Genomic DNA, 27,190 nt, shown 5'->3' on the forward strand with positions numbered 1-27,190 from the left:
GAAGGATTTTGCTACTGCATGTGCCTCTCTGTGCCACATGTTTCACATCTGTGGCAGCACATTAAAGGATAAAGGTTCCTAAAACTTTAACTCTGAATATACATATAAAAAGAAGATACAAATTAAGGAAAAGATAAAAGATATTGATGGAAGTACAGGAGATGCTCTTTAACATGCATATTATTGACTCAATAGATTGTTACGGCTTCAGAGCTATTAGGGTCTGCTGTGTCAATGTGTACTTAGGGACTGTTTAATATGCAGATGGTTGACATGACAGACTGGAGCCATTACAGTCTATCATGTCAGGGGGGATACATGAATACGCACTTTGCCAACACTGTAAAAAGTCCCTTTAAAATGCAGTAGCTGTTTTTTTACAATAATTTAATAGGTTTGGTTCTTTGGATGCCCAGAGACTTGAGAGTCTGGATTTATCAGCAGCAAAATTTATTTCCAAATTAAGTCATTTTCCATGTGGAATGTGCAGTCTGGAGGACAGAGTGTAATCTCAGATACACAGCTCCTATCAAATCTTGTAAAATTAGCTACTGCACTTGTGCATTTGTAGAAGAGATCAGAATCTATCTGTCGGCATGTGTCTTTTTGAAGAATATAGTTTTGTCTTTTTGAGGGGTAAGGGAGAATGTCGTCTCTTTTTTCATTCAAATAATCTTCAGTAGCAATTAAATAGCTTATGCTACCTAAGAGATCAGTTATTACAAGATAAGCAGCATGACAGTTTGGAAAACTGAATAAGTCTTTGATTATTTACTAAGTTTTGATATCTGCTATTTGCCTCAAAATGCTAAAAAGTGAAGTATAAGATACAAACATGAAAGGCTCATTTGATCATCATAAGGAAAGGAATCAGTAGTTTTGCTTTTCTTTTCCTCAACAACTTATTTTTTATTAAAATAGCAAAGCCAAGTGTTGTGTTTAATAAGATATATTTTTTTCATTTGAATATCAAATGGAAAAATACAATTAAAATATTTTTGCTTTTACATTAATCGTAGGCTATATTTCAGCAATGCATATATCTAAGAAGCTCAGCATACACATTTGGTATATATTAGATGCTTCTAACAGATGCCCAGACCTCTTCCCCTGATTTTTAATGTTCTTTTTTATGGCAGTGATCCAGGGACATTTTAATTTGCAAGCCTGTGAACTTGGAAATAATACTCGTAGTGGGGCATTATGTCTAGTCCATTCCCTCTAAGTTTATTGTCCTGTGTCACCTAGCTCTGATTTTAGCTGATTTGCTGAACTGAGTCGCATGGTGCAATTCCAGCACAAAATTCACTGAGCCAAAGCACTCTGCCTTGCAAATAAGAGTAATTGTGCAATATTATAAAGGTTTTTCCTCTTATCTGTGGGAGAGTTGGGGGACAAATCCTACAAAAATGTCCATTTTTAGGCAAATGTGATGGCTGATTTTTGACAGCTCCTTTTACTGCCTGGCGCTAACAGGATGACCATGAGGGCAGTCTGGATATGCTGGTGATGAATAGGGCAAGGGCCAGGAGGTAGAAGGTGCAGAGAGCACATTTCCCATAACCTGTTACACAAGTGCTCCTGGTTCTTCTGTGAGATTTCTACAATGACACAGGAAATCCAGGAAAAGCTTAGGGAAAAAGAGAGGTCTGGAAAAGCCTAGGAGTTGAATTCACTTGAATTCACCCTGTGCTCACGGAGAGGTCCCTAATGGGAGATACCTCTCATTGGTACTGAGTTACCCCTGCAACAAGGGAGGACCAAGCAGCAGCAATGTGAGCTGCAGGAGGCATCGTCACTTCAAACTGCATCATGTACCTGTGGGAAAGGTGAGCTTTGTTCCCTCCCCAGCTCTGGGTGGTGGGCACGTCCTTGCGGCCCTAGGTTGTGACCATGGCTGTGGGAGTGGCAGCTCCCACAGCCCTTCTGCCTCCACCTCTGGCCATCATAGTGGCTGAGGTGACGGACACATGTGGCTCTCCAGGCCTCTCTGCCCTTCTCCTTCCCCCATGCAATCCTGAAAGTTCCCCATCCCTCTCTATGTTACCCATGTGCAGGGAAACATTGTCAGCTGAAAGAGGCACATACGAAGGTACGATGTGAAGCACTGTATTACCTGGTGCTAATCAATAAAGGAAAAATGTACCTTTTTGACAGCACTTGTAATTTTGACTATTGCAATGGTGTGCCATTTCTTTGAATGCAGTACGCTTCTGTGCCCCATTAAAGCATGGCTGGCACTGCTTTCAACTATTCACAAATGCTGAGATGTTGAAAAATGTAACATTTACAAAAGATACATCTGGTGTATATTTACAAGGCTCAGGAATCATTTAAATAGTGCCTGTGCCATCACCATATTAGGAGAAAAGTTAGTCCCAGCCGCATATGTGAAATCAGTAGTCAAATGTGTGCTGGTTGAAAGTCCATTGCTATGATATGGTATTTTGGGGTATTAAACGTGAAAATACCAACTCAGGTATAATGCTCAAATTAGATAAATATAGACCTGCATAAAATATGTGATAACTACCTATAGGCACCTATTTAAACAATGTGGTCAAAAGAGGGTTATGGGTTTTGAGGAATAAATGCTTAAATTTTTTTTTTAAGTAAAGCACAATCTTTGGCTTCTCATTGTTAGGTGTCATCATTCCTTTTTTCCTGTTCTTCAGTGAGAATTGTAAGACCTACCTTGGAATTGAAGAAAAAGCTATTGAACAGCTTCCTTTATATCATATAACATGTCAAGGACAAAAAGGTGTTTGTCTCCTCCTGCCAATGCAATACCACTTAAGTTACATTTGAAAACTATTTTTTAATTAATGCGATGGGTCATGTTTTCACCACACTAAGGCAGGAAATTCAAGGTAAACCAGATACTCCCTTTCTCAGTCACACAAACATGAATTAAGCATGTAGCATCAGACTTAATTTCAGTTTCTAGGTCTGTAATTGAATCTAGCTCAGTATGAACTCTTTTTTCTGCACCATCACATTGATATCTGGATGTTAGTGACATTATTTAAAGCAACAAATCAACCTATAGGACTGTGTTCAACTATATGTCGTTTGACAGTAAATGGAATAAAAAAAATGTTACTTTTCTCTAGAGGCAGATTTGTTAAAGGGTTTTCATCTTTTGTCAAGATATTTAATCTTGGAATGTTACAAAAAAAATGCACAGTTTGTACAAGTGCAGATTTCTGCATGCACAGTTTGCCTGATTGCTAATTTGGCTGAACACACTTAGCCTTAACATGAGCAAATGAGAGAGGAAAGATAATTTTTGCATATATCCTTCTGAGTCAAGTGTGAGTCCCTGGACTCTAAGGGAAGCAGGTACCACTTTTGGGGCTGAAGGCTGTCACTCTGGATCACCCTGTTCATCAGTCTCAGTTCATGCATGCCAATGAGAACAAATCCTAACAATGAGCTATTGAGTGATGCCAGTAGAAATGAATGTTTCTGAAAGCTTCATGGTTTTGGAGAAAGCAGCTGAAGCCAATGCTGTGGCACTCACCACTGCTGCCTAACTGAAGGAAGGCAAGATTTTGGCACAAGCCTCCCATGTAATGGAACAGATTTGAACACACCTTTGTTTTCCAACAGGCCGAGTAAAACTGGTATGGGACTATAGAACTAAGCCAAAATGCCCAACCATGTTATTTCCTCAGAGGGGTTCACTAAAGAACAACTTCAACTAAATTATTAGCACTACTAGTAATTATTATTATTAATTCCTTTTGGTAAGCCTGTCCCTCCATCACAGTAGCAATCACGTGCTGCGATGTCTACTGCTTAGGACATCATACTCCTTTGGAAGTGGATGCTTGTTTAATTGATAGATTGCAAAGAAGGTCTGACCTATTGCCTTTTCATGTTTTCCTTTGTTTCTATTGCTTGGACTCTCACAGCTCCTTAGTAGCTTTTCTGATCCATCACGTCAGGCTGGCAGCTGTGCCTCTGCACTGTGCCTGCCTGCCCACCGTGAGCCAGATTTCACTCTCAGATGCTTGGCATGCTCTCCTCCCTCACCGTTCTCTCACTGGAGAGCTGATTTTGCCTTCACCTCTATTAAATGGCTTGGTCTTAATGGGAACAACTGCTTTCTTCCATGGGCCCTCAATCCAGGCCTGTAGGTGTGCAAGGATAGAGGAGGAGAGCACATCCTCAGATGTCCCTAGGTGTGTGCTATGCATACAGGATCAGGCTTCTGCCTGACATCTGTGGACTGAGCCCTCCATCCCTCCCAGTGAACGGTCCCACGCAGGACCATGGGCATTTTAATTTGGAGATGTTTTCCCCAGACTGTGTAACTTTTGCCTTCACTGTGGACTCTCCACTTCTTTCGAGCCTAATTTCCCTGGGCCATGCAGGCCCACAAAGGCTGGCAATCTCAAATGAATAAACTCCATTTTACATTAGTCTATCTGAAAAATTGTCCTCAGGGGTATCCACTCCCTCCCCGACATCAGGAAAAAAATGGTTGAAATTTTATAAGCAGATTTTCAAGAAGGAACAGATTTTTTTTACTGCCAAGCTGTATTAATAGGTGTTTTTGAGAGGTCATTATCATCAACAGTATAGTCAGAAACAGTGTTACACCCCACACTGCATCCATCGTTAAGCAATTAAGTTACTGATGGGCTTTTACATTTATTTACCTTGATGGAAAGATATGTTTACTGAACCTGAGTACAAGTCAACATGAGGAGGTGGAAGTTCAGAGTAAATTTGACTAATGATGTTGTGTTTTCATCCTTAAAAGAAAGAAAAAAAATCCCTCTCTGCTTTTGATGCTATTTTATCTTCATTGGAAGGGATCCGAAATGATCCCAACTGTCATGTGAGCGCTCAGTTAGGCTTAGATCCTCTTTGATTGTAGCTGAACATCTCCCTCCCTTGGCTCATACCTTTCCTTATATGAATACAGCATACAGCATTTCAGGTTGTTTATTGAATAGCACTTTAACTCTTCCTCTGTGAATGCCCTCACAATTATATCTTTAAGCAAAATTTGAGCTGTGGCCACCTTTGCCTGGGGAGATGTTAGTGTGGCCTCATTGCCGATGTGAAGAAAGAATTTCCTTTTGCTTTCAGAGTAACTTCTGAAATACAAATAAGAAATATTTCTTTCAGTGAAACTTAATTCTCTCTCCTTTTTTTTTCAGGCCCACTCTTTTCTCCAGTCTTGGTATGTGGATTTTTCTCTCTCCAAGTAGTTCCCTAGCATACCCTTGAATGGCATCTACCACACGTGAGCATCCTCCACAGTCTCTAAGATACTCTTGTTGTTTTTCTTCTTTGAACATTTGTTTTTTCAAGATGACATTGACAGACATGAGGCCTAAGTCTGGAGATGTTCTGTGGGTAGAACTCACATTTATTTCAGTATGTCGAGCAGTTTTAGGATCTGATCCATATTGAAGACTAGCATGGTGTAATGAGGCCTGGGCATATACAACAATATGTATTCTAACACAGCTCACTCAAAACAAATATGTTCTCTTCTCTTTGGCTGGTATAAACAAACAATCTCCATTGTGTTCTGCACGCCTCTGCTGCGCCGCCTTGCACATGGCAAGAACTTGGCTTCCTGGTTCACAAAAACAGCATCTCCATTCTGTGACAGAGAGCTTCCCAGTGCATGCCCAGACAGACCTGTAGCTTAGGACACTGGACCTAAAAGCTGATAGCTGGTCTGGTGTTAACTCCTAGGTGCATTATGAGGGAGTTTTTCTTGCTACAGATATACTTAAACAGGGTCTTGTTTCTGAGTCCCGTGAACTTCAGTCAGACAATACTGGCTCTGGATTCCACAGCTGGAAAGCAGAGAATCAGTGTAATAGTTGTTGCAAGATCCTCTCACACTGACCCACAAAATCTTCTGCTCTGATATCTAAATTTCCTTGCAATAAAAATCATCATCTTTGTGAAAAATTCCTGATGAGGTGGAAACATTAGCAGGAGAGACTTCAAAACTCATGTGTGAGATCCATTGTCTGTGTGAAGCAGAGAGAGTTTGAACCCAGGTGTTCCTTCTGTGATTGAACTCAGACTTTTATGCCATTTTGCAAAGCCATTACCCTCTCCCGTAACTTGTGCTGGAAGCAGAGTGAGCTGTTTTGGCACTGAAATGATTTCATTGTTAGGCTAAGTGTTACACAGATGGCATTCTTAAATATAAAATTCTTTTTATGATTCTTTCAATTTCATATTTATTTCATTAGATCATTATTTATGTTAAAGAGTCACCATTAATCTGAAATGTGCTCAGCTTGAAAGAAAATGTTGAGAGGAATTTCAGGTATCTGATCCTCAATCCTTTAGTTTTTGTGTTTTGCATTTTCCTATTTAAAATGTTTTTTTTTTCTGTCTCTAGGTGCTATGTGACAGATCCACACAAACAACAGAGGGGAAAGAGCCTCACTTAACTGATTAGAGGAGAGAAGCAGTGAAAGGGAATATGCACAAAGCACTGACAAATTCACAGAGCAAAGGAAAAGATAAAAAATAGAATAATTTCACCAATTTTTTTTTTTTTTTTTTTTTTTTTTTGGTTGGTTGGTTGGGTTTTTTTTATATCCATAGGGTAATGTAAGGTATTTCTCAGACTAGCATCAGGGAAACAATTTTCAGACGAAAATGTGATTTCTTAATCAAGGATCTCTAATTCAAAATATATTTATTTAATAGAGTAATTATGATAGAAGAAACTACTCATTCATATCAATAGTTCATTCAGAACAAAACCATATCAACATATTAGCATTTATTTTTCCATTTAATAGGCTGTGATTTAAAATAAATCTAAATCATCATAATCATTCAGCTCCATATGCTGGGAAAGAAAAAGTCACCTTAAACCAGATGCATATTGTGAAAAAAAAAGTTAAAAAAAAAGAAAAAGAGGAAGACAAGTTGTTCTAAAGAAACAGCATATGTGAGAAAATCTTAAGCTTCAGTAAAGATGCTCTGCTTTGTAGATGGCAATTTAGTTTTAAACCGAGAGAGGGTATGTTTAGATTAGATATTAGGAAGAAATCCTTCACAAAGAAGCTGGTGAGGCACTGGAACAGGGTGTCCAGAGAAGCTATGGATACCCCATCCCTGGAATTATTTAAGGCTGAGTTAGATGGGACTTCAAGCAACGTGGTCTAGTGGAAGGTGTCCTTGCACATGCCAGTGGGGTTGGACTAGGTGGTCTTTGAAGTCCCTTCCAACCTAAACAATTCTGTGATTCTGTAATTCTGTGATAACTATGATTCTACCACAGTGAGGCTCAATTATGCCAAACAAGATTCTGGTCAATAATTTTAAAGAACTGTGAGTCAAATACTGATTTCTTTTAGGAAAAAAAACTAAAAAAGGGATTTCTCTCAGTTTTAATCAGGAGAAGGCAATAAATGTGATCAAAAAAATTCTAGTTTGAAGATGTTTATGTATTGGAAACAATAAGCTGTTTGCAAGTCCTTATGTCCGGAAACAATAGGCTGTTTACAAGTTCTAAGTTGGCTCTGCACGTGTACCTGCTTGCGTGCTTGGAGCTGCATTTATTTTTCCTGTTGCTAATTACATAGCCAATCCCTCTCCTAACTTGTATCCTTAACTACCCACGTCATTTTGTCAGCTGACAGCTCTTTTTCAGCTCCCTTATACATCAGCACTCCTGAAGCAAGCTCTGTTAAAAGCTTTTCTTTCTGTCACCTGTCTGAGGTCCAGAGAGTGGCGTTTGGAGCCTGTGAATCAGGGTTGTACTTCTTTGAAATTTTTTATATTTTTGACATATGGAAAAAGGAATGAAGGGCTCAAGCCCTGGTCAGCCTGAGCTTCTCTGCTGCAGCATCTTGAGAAGTTGGTGTAGATCTCCTCTTACTGCTTTTTCTGTTATTTTTGCTTTCAGTAGGTGAGGCCAGAGGTTGTGGTGGAAAGTGGAGTGTCACCACTCTGCCTGTTCTGCTCTCATGCGCAAGGCAGCACTGACAGCATACTTTTTGGGACTTGATGAGCCATGGGCCTCTTGTCCTTGGATGAGCTCAGCAAAGCCGTTTTTCTCCCTCAGACAGAGAGTCCTGTATTCTGTCTGGGAAAATAAGATTGTACAGCCCTTCTTGCCCAGAATTCCAGCAGCAATACTCTCAAGGGACCTCTTGAAGTGGTAGTTGCAGTTGCAATGCTGTGAGCATGGTGCAGGTTAACTCTACAAAAAGGGGTTTTCTTAGCCTCTCAGGTGAGTTTTGCCACCTGTGTCATTATCGTATTACTCTTACAAGGTTGTTGGTGCTGTCCCAGCAAAGACTGCCCTGCACATGTAGCCCATGGTGCATGGGCATGTATAGTCCCAGGGCGGGCAAGTTTAAAAGGTATCTGACTTGCGTTCTTTTCCAGTCTCTGTCATGCTTTATGCTGTTAATATTCCTCCAACAATTTTTAAGGAGGAAAGTGAGTCATGTTTGATTTTCCATACCCTTACAGAGAGGAGCCATGTATTTTCCACAAGTTATTGCATTATTTCTCTCTCCGGTGTGGCTCTGATTTAGTGCTGGATGAGGCTCAAAAGGAGGATTAGTGTAGAGAGACTCCCATATGCTTGGATGCATTTCTGAACTGTACTATCCTCACTGCTTTTGATGAAAAAAGCTGGGCTATAAACCTGATGAGAACAGGCTTCCATGCAAGATGTTTAGTATTTCCTGCTTCCATTTGGGTCAGGAATATGGCACATCCAGCCACTTTTGGCCCTGCAGCTCTTGGTCACAGGCCTGCCTGAAATTTAGAAAATCACAGTGGTGGAAAATGAAAGGGGGAGTGAAAGGAAGTTGATTTTTCTCCACTTTAATAAAGGCTATATTAGGGTTTTGTTCCAGTTTTGGCAAAAGCTTTGCTGAGGGATGGGCACAGGTAGAATGTTTTTTATCTTTATGGAATTGGTTCATCTGTCTATTAGATGGCTGCACTGGAGCACAAGTCCATTTTTATGGTCCCAAGTAAAAGGGCTTGTGCTGCTTTTTAGGGGCTGCCCCTTCTAGGAAAATTAGAGCTGGATGTAAAACTATGACTATACTGTGTTTACGGAAATTGAGAGCATAAGAAGGAAGGAAGATGAAGAGAAATATTGAAAAAGGGAGAGAGGGAGGATTCTCAAAGATAAGCTGCTACAGTGAGTTTTTCTACTGCTTGGTGTCACACATGGGGGCTTCACTATGCCTAACACCTGATCATTTTTCTAGCTGGTAATTAAATTGTAAATAGTGAAACACAAAGCAGCACTCAAATTGACCCTAAAACTGCTGTTGCACTGCCATTTGGGGCTATCTTCTTCAGTATTTTCTTTTTTAAAAAAGAATTTCCCAATAGTACTGTTATCAGTCGATCATTTTGCTGACTCTCCTCTCCATTACAAGGGTTTCTGAGTTTGTGAATGAAAGGCTATGTTTTCTCAACCAAATCCTCTACTCCTCGGTCTATTAGTAAACTAATGTTAACTTACAAGGTTTGACTGAAACCTCAGGGTCTGCCAGCTGGATGCTTGAGGAGTCCAAGCTGGCTAGGTAAAGAAACACCTATTTCACATGACCCAGCTCGGCTCCTGAGTTGCCCCACAAGTTTCTATCAGTACAAAGGCTGACATTGTCTACAAGGAGCAACTCAGATTACGGTCCCTTCCAGCTGCATTGCCCCTGACCCCAATCCTGCCCTGGGCTGCCCACGCTCTGCCCTCCCTGCATGCACAGAGGGTTCAGCTGCAGCCTGCCACCTGACAGAACTGAGTCTGGTCTTGAGGGTGGCCTTGGATGCATTTTAAAAGTCAGTGCAGATGCTCCGTGAGGATAACATGGAATGATTATTTTAGGGCAGATTTTCCCCTTAATAAAAATAGTTCTACATGCACACAGTTTGATCTCCACACAAAACACAAAAGATTTATATAAGAGCTCACTTCTCTCTGTCAGTCACAGAAAAAAAAAAAAAAAGAAGCATGCTGGTGCTGGCGGGATTTAGGGAAGTGTACAGGCTAAAGGATAGAAACAGACAAAAGGGAGTTTTTCTTCTAAGAACATCTGTGCAGCTGGAATCCTGACAGTGCTGTGGTTTGAAAGCCTAGGTGTTGCCCAGCTGGGGCAAGGAACAATGACTGTTTGGCACCCTCCTGACACGCAAATTTGGCCAGAGATCCTTAGAGCAGATCTCAGCCGTGTCCCTTGCTGTGCATACACAGATACATGGACATTATTTTGCCATCAAATGCCTGTTTTGGGGAATCTTCCACCCTGGAGGTAAACTACACATAAATGATCTGAGGGTAAAGGTGGAGGAAGAAACTGTGATTTCTTTATATACTAAAGTAGATACAAACTAGACACAAAGTTCACAGGAATAGAATATCTGCAGTGCCTCTAGACCAGCAGAAACCCAACATCCCTGGCTCCTAGATGCCCTGCAAAACGTGCCTATAGCTCAGGCTGAAGAAACTTAACAATAGGTCTGTTAGAGAAACAGCCCGGAGAGCCTAGCAAGGATAGGAAGACTCCCTTGAGGCACCTGCACCCAAAGTGTCTTTATAAGGTCAGATCACCACCTATGGGTAGAGCACGGGCTAGCTCTGTCTGATCTGCTTTGTGGCATGAAGGAATTGTATGTGTGAGTCTGGAGTTGTTCTGATTTTTCTCTGTCTCGGGCTGGCCCCATTCAGCCATCTCTGCCCTTGCTGGGGAGTGAGTCCCAGATGTAAAGACAGATTCTAACAATGCAGCCTGTGTGCTTGCCTCTAATATAACATGATGCTTATAACTGAATATAAGCAGGGATGGGGCTTTAGATCTTCTTCAAATCTCACTGTAACTTTGAGATTGTCAGACAGTGCTGAAGTGAGAGATCTGGAGTAGGAAAATTAGTGAACACAAAAGTCATGATATTTACTCAGTTTATGCATTTTCTCTCTTTTTTTCCCATAAAACCTGCATAACTGGCATGTAATTGTTTTGCTAAGTGAATCTTGAAAGCAAAATTCTTGATAGCTGTCACATATCTTCTTTGTAGTACAGTGTGTTGTCCTCAGAAGATAATCAGTAGAACTTGCTCAGAAAAACTTAATCAGCAGAACTGAGCACATTGTCAGTGCTTAACAAATAATAAACTATAATAATAACCGCAACTCCTTCTGACACAACCTATCAAACTTTTGCTTTATTTCCAGGAGTACCTTACTTACTTCTGTTTAAGATTTAATACCTTCTACAACTCTGCTCGTTATGGTTGAGAGAACTGGTGGTACAACCTAACAGGGTGGAAATAAAATTATGACAAAGGGAAGAAACAAAATACAAAGAAGATTCTTGAACTGCTCCTTCTCACTTATTGATGCTGCTTTACTAGTCTTAAAAACTGAATTCAAGAATAGATTTGATTTGTCCTATTGTTAAAATTTAAAACACTATGCTTACAAGTTGATAGAATCACATTGTAATTTTCTGATAATCTGTTTTTTAAAAGATAGATCATTAGGCTTTGAATGTGTCCAGAAGCACATCTTTTATTATTAATTATTTTTAATATAAAGAGCTTGGATAGCTCAGAGAGTTGTTAACATAGCTAGGGCTATCACTTCTTTGCCACCATTTTAATTTGGCCTGGGAAGGGAGTTACTAACACTCATTTTCTGATCATTTGGTAGTTTTTATGCAAATTGTTGGTGGGTTTTACTCACTTAGAACAAGACATTTATTCACGTTACAGAGAAAACTGTCATGTCAGTCCTAAGCTGCTGCTAATTGTCACAGGCTTAAATGGACCCGTTTCAATTTAACCCAGTTGAGGATCTGACCAATGGTCACAACTGGCATTAATTAGCAGATGTGTTATCAGACTCCGTGGAGATGTCCTGGGTTGAGTGACAACAGAAGCGCTCAGCTGCTGCAGCCAGTGGAGCTGTGCCAGTTTGGCAGCTGATGGCACAGTGCCCAATGCTGGCAGGTGGAAAGTCCAGGTCACCCCTGATGGAGGCACACTGGTGGCTTTTGTCACCAGTCTCCAAGTAGAAGCAGCCCAGAGAACCAGGCGAGTGGTTGTAGTACAGCACAAACAACATAAGACTCCTGGGAGGAGGAAGGCAGGGAGGGAAAACAGGGAGGATGGAGTGCTTAACTGACTTGTCCCTGAAGCTGGATATGCACAAGACATTACACTTCTAAGAGAAGCAAAAGCCACTAGCAAATGTGTTGGGGTTCTGCCTTTCCGTGTGTGCCATCTGATCTGATACTGTAATGCCAGTTGCAAGTGTGTGGCAGAAGGGTAAGGGAAACACATCTAAAAGCAAGGGATGCTGAAAAGCAGTTGGATTTCACAGAGACAGCCACTGACAGTCTCAGTGCTATTATGGCTGTAAACTAGAGGTTTGGACCATGATTGTCTTGAGCAGGTCATGGGGGTGAGTGAAGAGCAGGAATGAGAGGCTGCAATTTTATCAGGGAAAGAGGGCATGCCATCCTCCCTTTGCACTTATCGAGTGCAGTGTGGGTTAAAACCAGGCCAGCAACTTGTCCAGATATTAATTGCTCAGTAGCAGCCAGTTCCTCTTCTTTCTCATGCCTATCTACCTCTACAGGATGGTGGCAGGAACAAATTGTCAAGTTAATGGCATGGGACCCTCGTAAGGGTTTATGGTTTCTTAATATTTACAGGTAGCTCAGGGAGTAATTTTTTTACCTCTTGACAGAGTTTGGAAATTTGCCTGACTTAACTGACCCCATGTATTCTGATGCACTGTGAAAAAAAATTATTTTAATTGTGAAATCTTTCTCTTGTAACCCAGGAAAGGAAAACAGCAAAAGAGTGAGAGTTCAATAATACTGGGAATGCAGAAGTTTTTAGACTGGTTGCAGATCTCTGACCCAGCTGACAGGAAGATGCAGACTATCCAAGGAAGGTGCTATCACCTGCAAATTCTCTGTCACCCATTCTGCACATTTCTCCCACCACCCAAAGCAAGATATGAAAAGATGTTTATGCACCTATTTCCTGTGAAAAATCTGCCTCTGTCTCTGAATAGCCATCTTTGGGCCCAACTGAGACTCATGTGGGATATAGATACCCAAGTCCAGGTTCTCAATCTACATACCCCCTGCATTTTCCATCCACTGCATTTTTTATAAGAAAGTTCTAAGGACGTCTAAAACCTTTTTTCTGCTCATGCCTCTTGGTTGGTCACTAGCTCAGCTAAGCTGAACTTCTCAGCAGTTAATTCTGATTAACCTCCACTGCTCACCCATTTGTCTACCAAGAGTGTCCTGGTAAAGCACATGTAACACATGATCAGGACTGAGCAGTACACAAAATACAGCAGGGGTGTTCACTGTCATTCAAAGGCAATACCTTCAAACTCCACCCAAGCTTCAGGGGCTTTGAGCCCTTATCTCTTATCTGCAGAGAGAGCAGGAACTTTAGGTAGGAAGCCGTATGCTAAATATTCATGGGGGAAGAGATTTTTCATACTTCTTGCAGAAGTGGTGCTGACACATGTAAGGTTCTCTGGGAGGAGTTTAAGGCAATGAGGTACAGAATCAGATACATTCTCCAGCCCTCCACTGCTGAATTAGCTTGCTGTTTTGTATTGGTGCAAGATAGAGGATCTCTTTTGGTATACTCATTGCTGTGTAAGGTGTTTCTAAAACACTGTCTTCACAGCCTAATGGAAATACAGTGATTTTTCCGAAAAATCCGTAGGACATATCCTCAAAAGAGATGATTATCAGAGTTTTAATTAAAATAGCAGGTAAAATAAGTATTATAGTGTGCTGTTATTTCTAAAATAACAACAGAATAAAGATGCCCATTTCTTTTTTGAGTGCAATTTTCTAAATGAAAAAGTAAACATTAATATCTGCAGAGATTTTACTGATCTTGTACGATAATTTAGAAAAATATCCCTATTAGGGATAGTTATATATGCTTTTTGTTGGAAATGCAATCACAGGATATGCACATAGCTGCAATCCGTAGACAGATTAAGTAAATTAAATCACTCAATGTCTTTTTTCAATAGCTCTAAAGTTAAAAGTAATTTGCAAAGAAAATACTCAGTTTCAATTGGTTTGTAATATCTGTTAATGATCTTTGGAAAAATTTCTGATAATACGCAGGAATTCCCTCAGGGGCAGGGTTGTGAATAAGTGGATTTTTTTAAGTTTGAGATGTCATTAGCTAGTGATTTCTTGGAAGTAAAAAGCTGTTACAGAATAAATTGCAGAGGTATACAAGTGAACAGGACAATCATTTTTATGAATAATATACATTATTTCCACTGTGCTTTCTGCCCTCCAAAGAAATAATTTACAATCTAGCTTGCCATTACAAACATCCTGGAATAGCAACCATGTGAGCATTTTGTGCTTACTTTATGTGTATTCTGTGACAATATAAAAGTACATCTTGGTGGTATAAAAACACTAGTGTAAGGAGCTGATTTGCCCCTTTTAATTTTTTTTTTGTTTTCTTATCTCCCAATAGATAACTTTTTCAACCTGCAAGGCTGAAACAACTTCCCTTAACTGAAATGACCCCAGCACAGCTATTCACTAGAAGACACCCTTCTTGATTTCTTGGGGGGCCTGTAAGATGACTGAAGTTGTAGGTAAGTGCAGTCATGGCAAAAAGTGCCTCTATTCTCTTGGTACCTGGTCAGAATTAACATATTCTTAACAGTTTGGAGATGAATCAGGTATCTATCATGCCCCACCACAGTAAGGTAACATGAGATAGGACAATAAGGACAAATGAGATCTCCTGGTTCTGCCCCCTCCTTAGGATATCTCAAGTAGAAAGGAGTGCCAGAAATGTCATAGAACATACTTTTCCATGAGGAATGTTGTCCTGCTTTCAAGGTTCAGTTATACAACTCAGTCATGGGCACTTGAGGATGGACCTTCTGCTTCCATAGGTTCCTGTGGGTGGAACCTATGGAAGCTCTGCAGACAGAGCTGAAGATACACCATGCTAGCATGAATATGACTGATGCCTCCAGGGTTCCCATATAGGGCTGGAGGAGAAAAGATTTGTCCCACTCTAGAAAGAGATGTGACAGCCACCAGTTTGAAAAGCCTCCTAGACTTTCCTGACCCTTTGAAGGACCAGTGTGATGGTTTACCAAGGGTGAAGGTGCTGTCCTGACACTGCCTATTGATTGGCACATGCCATGAACCACTGGGATGATTAGACATCACTGTGTAGTAGCAGCTTGTAAAACTCACAGATTTTTTAAGGCTAGGAGCAACCATTGTTATCATCCAATCTGATCTTCTGCATAATGTATTCTACTGAATTTAACCCAACCTGAGCTTTGTGTGAAGATTTACTTTTATGCCTAAAAATGACTTCTCATTTAAAAATATGATGCTATTTCTTTCAGTACTAACCATGTGATAGCAAGTTCCATTAATTAGCTGTACATTGTTTGGAAAAGCAATTACTTTCATCCATTTGAATTTCCATACCTTTTTGCTTCACCTTGCAGGATAGGAAAGATGTTTTCCTTTGCTGCTAATTAAGTTCACAGATCTTGAGGACGAAATGTTATTTATATTACAGTCATGCTTAAGTAGAACTCTGATGAGGCCTGGGGATCCCATCACACAAAGTGAGGGAGACTGTGCAAGTCCTTCCAGACTGAGACTATTTTAATAGACACATGGCACATTTTCAAGGAAGATGAGTGATTTAACTGAAAATGTTGCCAGTCAAGTCAATGGATTTGTACCTCTTAACCACCTATGCCTTTCAGAAGAAAATGGTAGGGAAAAAGTGAAGCTTCTAAAAGTTAGACCCAAAAAATGAGTTAGGTGTGTAGTCAAGTTCCTGGAAAAGGAATTTTTACAAATTTTACATGCAGTGACAGGGCAAGGGGAAGTGGCCTTAAGATGAAGAAGAATAGATTTAGATTAGATATTGGGATGAAACTCTTAACTATAACAGTGCTAAGGCACTGGAACAGGTTGCCCGGAGATGTGGGACACTCCAACCTCGGAAGTGTTCAAACCCAGGTTATATGGGACTCTGAGTAACCTGCTCTAATGGAAGGTATCCCTGCTTATGGTGGTGGGATCAGAATTAGATGATCTTTAAGGTACCTTTCAACCCTAACCACTCTATGATCCTATGATTTAACAAAGGAAAACCAGTGTTTCTAATATGTAGCTCAGTGTCCTGTCCACTCTCCATGAGTCAGATTGGGCTCCAGTGACTGAAAGTTCTTTAAGACAACAGGGTACACTGAGGAAAGTACCTGCCATATCTGGTTCATGAAAGGTCCCAGAGCTTTCCAAAACTGCTGAGGTCCAAGGATATTTTCTAAATTGTCTGAGACAATGCAGAGAGCATTTTGTTCTAAGCATGTGTTCTAAGTTTATGGAGAGGGTTAGTTCAGTTCAGTATGATTTGTTTCATAGACTCATTAAAGACCCCTAAGATCATCAAGTCCAACCATTAACCTAACATTGCCAAGTCTACACTAAACCATGTCCCTAGGTGCCATATCTATGAATGTCCCATGAGGATATAACTTTCAAGAGAGACAAGCTGGTGCTTATGTTCTTTCTCTTTTCTCAAGAAATTTTCCATCCTTTTGACTTTTATCATTTTTATTACCATTCTCTGGACTTGTTCTATTTCTACTTTCTTTTTTCAGGGATGAGGTGACCAAATTTGAAGACAGTATTCAAAGTGAGGATGTGCCACTGATTTATATAATAGCATTATAATATTTTCCATATTATTCTCTAAAACTCTTTTCTTTGTACAAACCCTGTAAGATTCCTTTAATTCTTTGAACTACAGTGCCTTTTAACATCTGTAGTTTACTCTGATCAGATTTTAACAAAGGAATAAAAGACTCCATTTTTCACATAGAATTTTATTTATTGTTTGAACTTTAGAGGAGAAATTGGTTAACTTTAAACAATTTAAAATTCTTGGCAATGTAGACCATTGGGCAAGGATTTCATTATCAGCCCTTCTATAATTTCTGTAGAAGTGTGTGAGGCTGAAAGTTAGTGTACAAGATCTTCACTCTTGGGCTTGTCTTTTGCTTTATAGACATGGACAAAACCTATTTTGGAGCTACCAGCATCCCCAAAGATGTCAGAAAGGGCATTCATCTGTACCCCCTTCCTGATGAAACCTGCTGGAGCCCCACATTTACATGCCGTTCATCCAGGACAAAGTGTGCATGCACCAGCTGAATTTTGCCATTTCCCACATGCGCCTCACACTTCCACACCTGGCCAGGGAAATACCCCGTTGCAAATGATGCACTTGATGGCTACAGAGGGTGAGGATCTTGCTCTTGTGTCATGGCTTGGCATTATGCCTTCATCAGGATATTAGAAAAGGCTCAGGGAAAACGGTTACAGCTATTCTATTGCCTGAGACACTTCTGGCACCTCCTGCCTTTCCTCAGAATTACCAATCCAAGTGGTGACCCTGCCTGACCCTACTTATCTTGTAAAAGCTGACAAGATCACAGCCTGAAGCAGTATACCCGCAGGCTCAATACTGGCTACCAAAATGTCTGTTTAGTATTTTCAAGAAATGTTGCTCTAAAGATTTACAATACCAGCTGCTAGATATATGGACAACACTGGTACACAGCCCTGACCCCTGAACATTCAGCCCCACTTACACAGAAATTTGTGTCTCTCAAGGGGCAAACACTGAGCTGCCACAAAATAAAGATTCCCTACCTGCAAGCAAGTGGATTTTAAGTACTATTTGATTATATATACTAAGATATTGGGTAAAAGTATTTGAAAACCACTGTCAGAATTAATGGTTAATTTTTTTTTCATTGGTTGCATTACTGCTTTAGCAATAGAAAGATCCCTGCCATTTCTGTGTAACATAGAGAATTTATTTTTAGTTTGGTATAGAGAATTTTCTTCACCATGACCAAAGCCATTTTTCATTAGATGTTATTTTTAGATGAAGTGTAAGTTTCCTCCCTAGCAAAAATTTTGGCTGCACCAAGTGAAAGCAAATACACATTTCCTCAGATATCTCTAAGGCTAAACATAGGTTTAAATATCAAAAAAATTTAAGGGTTTAGTTGCATATACGTTCTTGCATTAAGATGCATTAAGTTCTTGCAAAGTAGTATGGGCTTTTTTTCCCTTCTTCTTTTTAGAACAGCAAAAACTTGGAACAGATATTGAGGTTCTATTGCTCCTGTTGGAAACTTCTCTTGACTGCAGCGTGAGTTGGATGGGACCCAGAGAAACCAAATACAGACAAGTAATGATGAGTTGGCCATACAAGCAAGGAAAATCACAGATAACAGGTGCACACCAATTAGCAATGTATCTTTTGGGTCATCCAGTACATCTTCCTGACACAAAAAAGTTGTTTCTTATGGCATATTTTTTGTGTTTTTTTTGTGCCTAGATTAAATTTCCTAAGTGATGCTATATCTCAAGGGAGAGGTTGTGTTGCCTAGAGTGTCTTGTTGTCAGGAGTTTTTCCTTTCTTAATGTCATCATATTTCTTCTTTTTACATCCGTTTGCAAATTTCTTTCTTTCCCTTCTTTGATTTCTTTTAACTAGTGTAATGTGTTTAGTTAGTGTTAAGGTAACTCATAGATATTTAGCTCACTTAATCTTCTCTAATGTAGCAGTCCTTTCAGCCTTCTTGTTATTCATTTCCTCTTGTCACAGAACTGCCTGTCAGTATCTTTTTTTTTGTTATGAGATTTTAAAGATGTGATGCATTTCTCTGATCTAACAACAGATCTGGTATAGAGCTGAGCACCCTTAGTGTCTTGTCACCAAAAGGCCCTCCTGACGTGTCCAGGGGAAAGCTGCAAGCATTCTGACCAGGCACACAGGTAGAGTATCCCGCTTGAACCATTTCCTTGGTGCCACTTTATTGACCCAAAAACCACTATTAAAACAGTTAACCTAGAAGTTCAAAAAAACAAGTATATGGCATTTTGCATTTTTTATTTCTCATAATGTAAAAAGACAGAATAGCACAGATTAAAAAGTCTTTGATGCTGTTGAGGTTTTCTAACTCTTGGTCATGAACATAACAGACTAAAATTATGGAAGACATCATCTTCCATAACTACATCTGAGTGCTTGGAGAGTACATTGTAGAAAGTAATTATATACATAGTCACAAACCTAGCTGTTCACTTCAGGCAATAAATTCTGATCTACAAACTACAACACTCCTTTTGTGTTAGATGAGATCTTGGTTGTAATTGACTGTCTTTGCCTTTGTGTTCTGTTCGATTGGAGGAATATAATTTTAATCTGCGCTCTTTAAATTTTTATTAAGGAATGTTCCAGCTACTTGCAGCCTCATTCGATGATGCTTAATGATCTCAGCTAGCTTGATCTTCTGTGCACAAGCAGGGACCTCTTTAAATTGGTCCACTGTATAGAACTTTGTTTCCATGTTTAATGTACTTGTAATTAATCTTATAAAATAATGGCATATCTAAAGACAGGTTATATACATAACACAGACATGTCTGTGTGCATTTATATGTGCACGTGTCTGCATGCATGTGTATATAGATGAGTGCACACATATGAATAGAAATGCTGATGCTATTCACCTTTCTGAAATCTTTACAGCTAGTATTAACATGAATGTGCAGCCAAATTGGCAGTGTTATACATTTTTGTTGGAGTTTACTTCTGTAAGATAAAATCATAAAGAAAAGCTGTGAAACTCGTGCAGCTGATGACATAATTCTAGAATCTCGTGATGCTGAATCTCATATTTCTAGGAGTGTGGGATGGATGTTCCTCGCTGAAATAATTATACTGCATGTTGCAATATATGTTTCCTTGTTTTCATGTGGGCACTGAGATGTCCAAACTATTAAACGTATATGGTACAATGAGTCCTGTGTTCCTTATTTATTCTAAAGAAGGCAATTAGTCTCTATGGTTTTATTGTATAATAAAGCAAACTACTCTAAGAATCTCTTACGAACATAGCAATAACCTGTGACAATATGCATATTTACTTTTAATAAGGATGTCCAAATATACATATGTACATATGCACATATGTATATAGAAACACACACAGAGATACATATACACAAATTAAATGGAACCAATTAGAATGTGGCATAAGTAGATTCAGAGCTTACCTGTTATGGCTGTGTGACAGGATAACTTGAGCTACAAGGACATGCAAGAAAGCATAGCTCAACATACTCCATTGGCTCATTCTCATTATGCTCACCCATGACACGCTGTAAGGTACCAGCAGACATTCGTAATGACAGCTAGTTTAAAACAGAGCTTTCAAAGTAGTGCAACACCTCTAACTTCCTTCCAAATCTTGGTGTTTGCCAGTGCTTAACTGAGGCTGATTCTTAAGGTCAGATGTTCAGATTTAAGTTATTCAGAAAGAATCTGTGTGTTTGAATTGTATATATGTTCAACATATAGGCTTTTTGTTGCCCATGAATTTGCATTTGAGCTCACACATGGATTATGCTTGTCTACTACCCGCAAAAATGATGGATGTTTCTCCCTGATACTATACCCTATTTGCCTCTATGAATTTCTTCACTCTCTTGAGGGCTACATAATAGGAGATTTGGATGGCATCTCTTTCTTTTTACTGGGACCAAAAGATCCATCAGCTGCTATGTTGAGAAATGAAGGAAAAGCAGCTCTACTTTAACATCACCCATATTACATCCCCTATGCTCAACCAACTAGGAACACAGGAAAAAAAAAAAAAAGCAGCCCAACTAAGCTTCAGTTGTTGTGTGTGACTTTTCCTGATGGATATGAATAGAATCTGGAAATACACATGCTACTCCTTGGGAGAGAAAAGCAAACAGGTTTTATCTATTTGCAACTGAACTCAGTGAAAAATAACCAGGCACAGAAAGCATGCTTGAAGGTAAGACATGAATATAAGTAAATATAAATTTCACTATGCTAAATTCAAGGGAAATGTGCCACATTGTTATAATTATTACAGAGAACATGTGCTAATTAAATGTTACACTGTGCTGGTGTAAGAGTTGAGTATTCCATATGGGACAAATAGAAGAGCTGACCTGATGCTGTTGACTCTTGTTTAGAAGCCAGTGTTGGAGAAGCATGCCATGAATGACCGTGAGAAAATGAGACTGGTGAGCTGATTTGGTCTTAGAAATTACTTTTCAGAGGAGTTAGAAAAATATTTTAAATTATGATAAATTTTAGTTGTACTTGATGACTGGACTGCTGAGTGTGTGCAATGTGTTCAAAAGCAGATTTTTGTTTACCATACCACCTGGGGAACCCAAGCACTAAGCATCAGGCCTTCCAAGGAATTCAGACAAACAATAGCATTGCTGTTTGGGGATCTTCAGTGCTACCAGAACACTTCTCTGTAGATGAAATCAAGGAGACCTGAGCATCAGGGGGTTCAGAAAAGCATTGACCATGTGCCTGACAGTCTCTTTTGCATCTGCACTCATTTCTGGAGTACTGACCCTGCTTTAGCTGGAGGTGCATCTGAGGAGATGTTGAGGGGAAGAGGATGGGTCTGTCCTCATTTCTGGAAGAGGTATGGGTCTCCTGCAAGCCAGAGGTCTGTGCAGGGCTGTTTCCCTGCAGCAGGCTTGCCTGGTTTACACACACCCCTCCTGCTAGCTCCAGCATGGTATGTGTGAGCAGTGTTGGCCACGCTCACAGGCTGGCGATGCTCCTGTCTGCCATCGGCCTTCCCTCCTGGATCGGGGCTGCTACCGATTGCTGAGGGGTGGCCAGGAGCAGCTCCCTCTGGTGAAACTCTTTTGTGCTTTTATCTCCCTCTTCTTGGCAGTAAGCTGCCACTGGCTCCCAGCCATGGCCCTCTTGCCCTCCCCAGTGCCCAGCTTGCATGCTCAGCCAGTGTCTACATCTCTTCCAGCAGCTGGCCCTACTCTTCCTCCACAGCTGGCTGCTGCCCCCTACTGTGGTAATTATTATTTATTATGGATATTCAGTGTACGTTGTGTGTCCTGAGTCCAGTACAGACTGAATCACTACTAGGGTCCCACTGTGTGGGCAGAGGCACGCGGTCATACAGAGTTGTTTCACATTGATATTCACTTGACTCTCACACAGGGAAAGACTGAGGGGAAAGGGGTGAAGGTGGCTAATAGGCTGGCACCTATTAGTATACTATCTGATGTGACACCTACTCTCTATGCTGTGTTATGTGACTCCTGCAACAGCACAGCTGAGCACAGAGCTCCTTTTTCTTCACCTTGCTATCAGTAGCAGGTCTCCCGCTATTCCTGTTACCTAACTGGAAACACCTGAGGTGTTTTCCAAAAGTCATGGTTGCTACGTAATCACAGTTTAACTCCCAGTTGTTGTGAATGCAGACATTGCTTGGCACAGCATGGCTATGTGGGATACTATTTTCTTTCCTATTTCTCTCATCACCTTCTTCTCTGGGTTTCTGTGTTCATGCCAGTTCCTTTGTTTGTGCGTCCCTCTCCTTACACTTCAGCATTCCTTCGCACCCTGCCTCCCTGAAGACACCACTGTCAGTTAAAACCAGAGGAGCTGTAACTCCCACAACCTAGTGCACAGGCAAAAGCACCTGGAGGAAGAACCAGCTTTCTGTACATTTGGAAAAGTACAGAATCCTGGACATATTCCACACATATATGTGCATGTGTGAGAGGCAGGTCCTCAGCTGTGCTGAATAGGGCTAGCCTTGTTCAAGAAGATGGAGCAATACTGCTCCATGGCAGCTGAGGATTTGTCCCAGTATGTAAATGTAAATATCTATTTTTACAAACCCTCCTACAGTTTTCTTTAAAAAAAAGCTTTCTCTTTAGACAAACATACAAGCCAGTCAGAAGTGTCCCACTTTCTGTATTTTCTCTAATTCCTACCTGTGACTTCCTTTGAAAGCTTTCAAAATCTAATGAATTAAAACTGAAGAAGATTTGCCTTCAGTACATGGGGCCTAGAGTACAGTAACTAAAAAAAAAAACAAATCTAGGATAGAAAATGGAAAGGTACAAAGTCATGTAAATCCAGATAATTTAAAATGTTTCATTGTAAGTGAGCTCACCCAACCCAGCAAAATTCCCACTGTCTGTTACTTCTTCTTCTGCCCTTTCAACTAGCTGCAGCAAGTTAATGTAAAGAACAAATACTCAGTCTCAGCGTCAGAGCACTTTTTGCCATAAATCACTTTTTAAATTGTTTTGGGTTTACATTTAATTGCTTCCTTTGCATGCTATGTGTACACATGCACTCATCCCACCCCCCGTATTTCATACGTAACTGTCGTGTAGGCTGAAGTCTTTGAATATGGAGTATTCAAACCTCAGAGCACAAACCTCAGGAGTTTCAACCCAGGAATTGATTTGTCCTCTTTTAAGATGGGAACCACATGTGTGACTTGAATCCAGATCTTGGGTGGATTCTGGATACACTAACTTGTATGCACGAGGATTTGCGATTCAGACTCATTTATTTGTTATGACACTAGTCCGGATACCTACTACTGAGTGTTCACCTTTCCCTGCCTCAATAGAAAGAGAAATGCTTCTCATATTCACTTCTTCCAAACTGATTTGTAGTTCATTCCAGGATGAAATCATCAAGTATTATTCTCAGTTTTATTTCTTAATATTGTCTGTGACAATGGCTTATAGTTGATTTCTGTAAAACCTTTAGAATCTTTGGATCTCTGAGAAGACCCTGTCATCCCATTTTTTCTCTGAAGGATGCTCCACTGTTTTTTTCAAAGTAACCAAGTGCACTTTTCCCCCCTTACAACAGCCTTAGTGGTTTGGGAGACTGAACACCTTCATGGGGTGTTCTTGTCCAACAAGCTCTCTTCTGAGCTGTTATTCAGAACTGGGTTTTTGGGCTCCCTAAAACTGTGGCAAGCTTCAAAGCTCTTTTATTCCCAGGATTTTCCTCATCTCCTTTTGAAGACAGGCAACATAATAGGGCTTCCCAGCCTTCTTGTGCTGCTGCATTTTTCAAGGGAAGAAGGCATCCTCTTGTCAGTATCTTGGCTTTTTCTCACTTTATTTCCCCTCAGAACTCCCAGATGAACACCATCCGGTTGTGGTGATTTACTGCACTTGAGTTTCTCAAGTTACTCTACGACTTCCTCCTTAGAGACTTCAATCTGTATAAAGGCCACACTCTGATTTTCTTTTCAAAGTGCCTTTGGCACAGGAATTTCTGCACCAGTCTCAGCAGCAGACACAATGCAAGAGATTAATTTAACTCCTCTGCTAGCTTGTTGCTCTCTACTGACCCACTGTATATGGAATTTTGGGGATCTCTGCAATGTTTTTTGCTAAGTCCAGGCTAAGAATAACATTCACCAACAGGCAAGGCTTGTCTTTCAAGTGGTATTCTCTTGCTGTTCCAGTGAAGATATTTCTGCATGTTACTACAGCCAGTATCGGCACATCTTATTTGACTGGTTTATGAAGCCTGGTATCATTCCTCTGCACTACATCTATCACAGGTGGGTTAAATTCTCACTGATGCAAACTGGCATTGTCCCTAGGGAGATGTTCCAATGAGGAGCTGGTCCTGCAGAAGACCCTTCCCTAGTGCTTTGGCAATCCACTCCCTGAAAAGCCACAGCAAAGGGGCAGGATGAGTACTCAGCATCACAACCCAAGAGGAGCCAGGTTTGTATCCTAGCCAGTGGTCTGGCCCTCACCAAGTGAAAAGCCTTTCGGTCTTTTGCCTTTCGTAAAGCGAAGTTGAGGATTTGTGCAATCCTTTCTCTTTTCTGCACTTTCTTTTATATATTTTTATTTCTGTTTCTTCCCACTCCCTTTCTGTTTTGAGAAAGATAGAAACTGCCTTATGGCAAATCCAGTCTTTAATTATTTTGAAGGACAGAACTAGAACATCAGAAATGGGGCAAATACTCTCCATGTCCTGTTTTATTCTCTGGTTGGTGTAAATTTGCCTTCAGTCCAGATATTTCAAAAGAAGGTCAGCTTTATGAAAACGCAGGCTTACAAACACTACTGAGATTTGTGACTTAAAACTTATTTCAATGAACTTTGAGATGACCATAACTTAGTCTGTTTACAGAGTCAAACCCAAGAAATTAGCTTAATTTGTACTGCATTCACTAAAGATACATGTCTGATTTGAAACACAGGCAAACATCCCTTTGATATGGTGTGGATATGAGATTGATATTCACTATAGCTACCTAATGCCCCAGGTCACAGCCAGAGCTGGGAGCGGCCGCTCTCTGTGCGGACCAGGTAGTGAGAGCTGGCTCCGGAATTGCTTTGGCAACTGCGTCAGAATACGTCTCAATATTCCTAACTGCAGAGCTTGTCAGTTCAAGTCCAGCTTATGAATTCTATGTCAAGATACAAACAGGTGTGCTCATCCCTAGCACATCTGTTTATAATAAATTGCGATACCTTAGAAATTAATTCGGTCTTTAGTTCTCTAAAATTTCATGTACAGAACAGTATGCTTTATAAATTGACGTGGCTGTCTTAGAATTAGCTATCTAGTCTCAGGTAACTTTTATTTTCCTGTCTGTCATGGGTGGCTCCTCCAGATCTCTGTTCAACCATTTCATATGGCCATTATAGGATGGTATTTCACGTGGCCGTATGAAAATAAGTCTCTGTTGTTGGTGGAGTTTTTATTTCTCAGCTACAGGGGGAGTGTAGGAAATTGCTTTAGACCAAACCACTAAGGTGATACTATCTCCTTGTTAATGTCTTGGTTTATTAACATTTTTAATTTAAGGGAAGTAATTCTGATTTGATGTATGTTTTTCTTTTACTGTAGTCCACAATAATGACAATGCCTCCCAAACCTCCATTTTCTAATCTGTTTTTACTGAAATAATTTTCAGTTTTTCTGCTTTACGTAAGGAGAAATGCTACTTTCTTGGTCTCATTTTCATAATGTACAGATATTCTTATTTTAACTTGCAATATTTTGACTGAATGTAGTGATATACTAGGATCCCAGTTAGCACATGAGCAAAATGATCTTGTGGTACTGTACAAAGTTGAGATACAGAGAATAAATTGCAGGGAGGCAATTTAAAGATGTTTCTCCTAACTGATATAACCAGTTTTGTACAATTGTAATATTGACAAAATATATCAGACTACATATGTGAATTACTTTGAAAGCATCATTGCAATGGCCAGAACAAATATAATGTGTTGATGTTTATAAACTATGGTTCGCAATAACTAAGTGAAGTAATTGAAATCATAGGGCGATTTCTCCATTTTTGCACTCTGCCTTCTCACAAAACAAGAACGTTATGCAATGCCCTAAAAAAATAAGGTTCTAGGAGATAAAAAAATCTTTCAGAGGCCATTGGGAAGAGTCACCCAAAGATACACAAAGCACAGAAGACAACAATAAAGAATAGTCCCACAGAGATCTATGGCTCTTCCTAATTAAGAAGCAAGGCAAGACTTGGCCTTTTATTTTAATAATCCTTCCAGAACTTGAAAAGCCTGTTTACATGGCCACACTGGTGAGGGAAGAGTGACAACTAATGCTGTTGGAAAGGTACAAAACCCAGCAAACCTTTATTTTGGCCTTTAGGTTACTTTGAAGTCTGTTTCCAGTGTGGAATGTTATTGCTGTCAGGATACAGGTTGGTCCCTTCTCAAAACCTCTGCATCAGCCATCAATTTTTCTCATTAAAACTTGTATGCTGGTCTCTTTCTCTTTTTTCTCCCTCTACTGAAACTATTGTTCAAGGCTCAAGTTCTGGTGTACCTGCCAGTGATCTGATCACATCCACCATTGCATTGCCCCTTACTACACCTTACCCAGAAATGTGCAACACCTTCTTCTCCTCTTCATGGGATTTTTGCCAGGACTTAACAAGGCAGATAGGACAAGGCAGATAGTGCCTGGAAGTGCTGCCTCCTGTGTCAGTCAGGCTTCTAAAAATCCTCTGTGCCTCCATATGGCTTACTGTGGGCAACTACAAGAAAGCTACACAGAATATTTTTTGGAGAATGACTTCTTAGCATTGCCTTTCTCACACATCTCTGAACAGTCCCAAGCAGAAGTCTGCACTTTTGTTTGGGATGATAGGAAATATTCACAGACAAATAACAAATAGCTTCTCTCATCATCTTCATTGATGTCAGACTGTTGTGTGTAGGTGAACCAGGAGAGAAAGCCTATGGTA

The 27,190-nt window shown here is 40.2% G+C and overlaps 1 long non-coding RNA gene across 5 annotated transcripts in view; it reads left to right on the forward strand.

Annotated features, from left to right (window-relative positions):
* Positions 1 to 19,890, forward strand: part of LOC310922586 — a 40,895-nt gene extending 21,005 nt beyond the window's left edge. For 4 of the 5 annotated variants that reach the window (XR_014592445.1, XR_014592446.1, XR_014592447.1 and 1 more), the window contains 5 exons: positions 5,175 to 5,260; positions 14,509 to 14,632; positions 17,089 to 17,323; positions 18,176 to 18,328; positions 18,776 to 19,890. This is a non-coding gene — a long non-coding RNA (uncharacterized lncRNA). Of the gene's footprint in view, positions 1 to 5,174; positions 5,261 to 12,814; positions 12,929 to 14,508; positions 14,633 to 17,088; positions 17,324 to 18,175; positions 18,329 to 18,775 lie in introns of all 5 variants that reach the window. The other variant, XR_014592444.1, reaches the window with a different exon arrangement.
* Positions 19,891 to 27,190: the final 7,300 nt, after the last annotated feature.

The sequence above is a fragment of the Zosterops lateralis genome, assembly GCF_965231275.1.
Source record: "Zosterops lateralis genome assembly, chromosome: 2".
Taxonomy (NCBI): Eukaryota; Metazoa; Chordata; class Aves; order Passeriformes; family Zosteropidae; genus Zosterops; species Zosterops lateralis.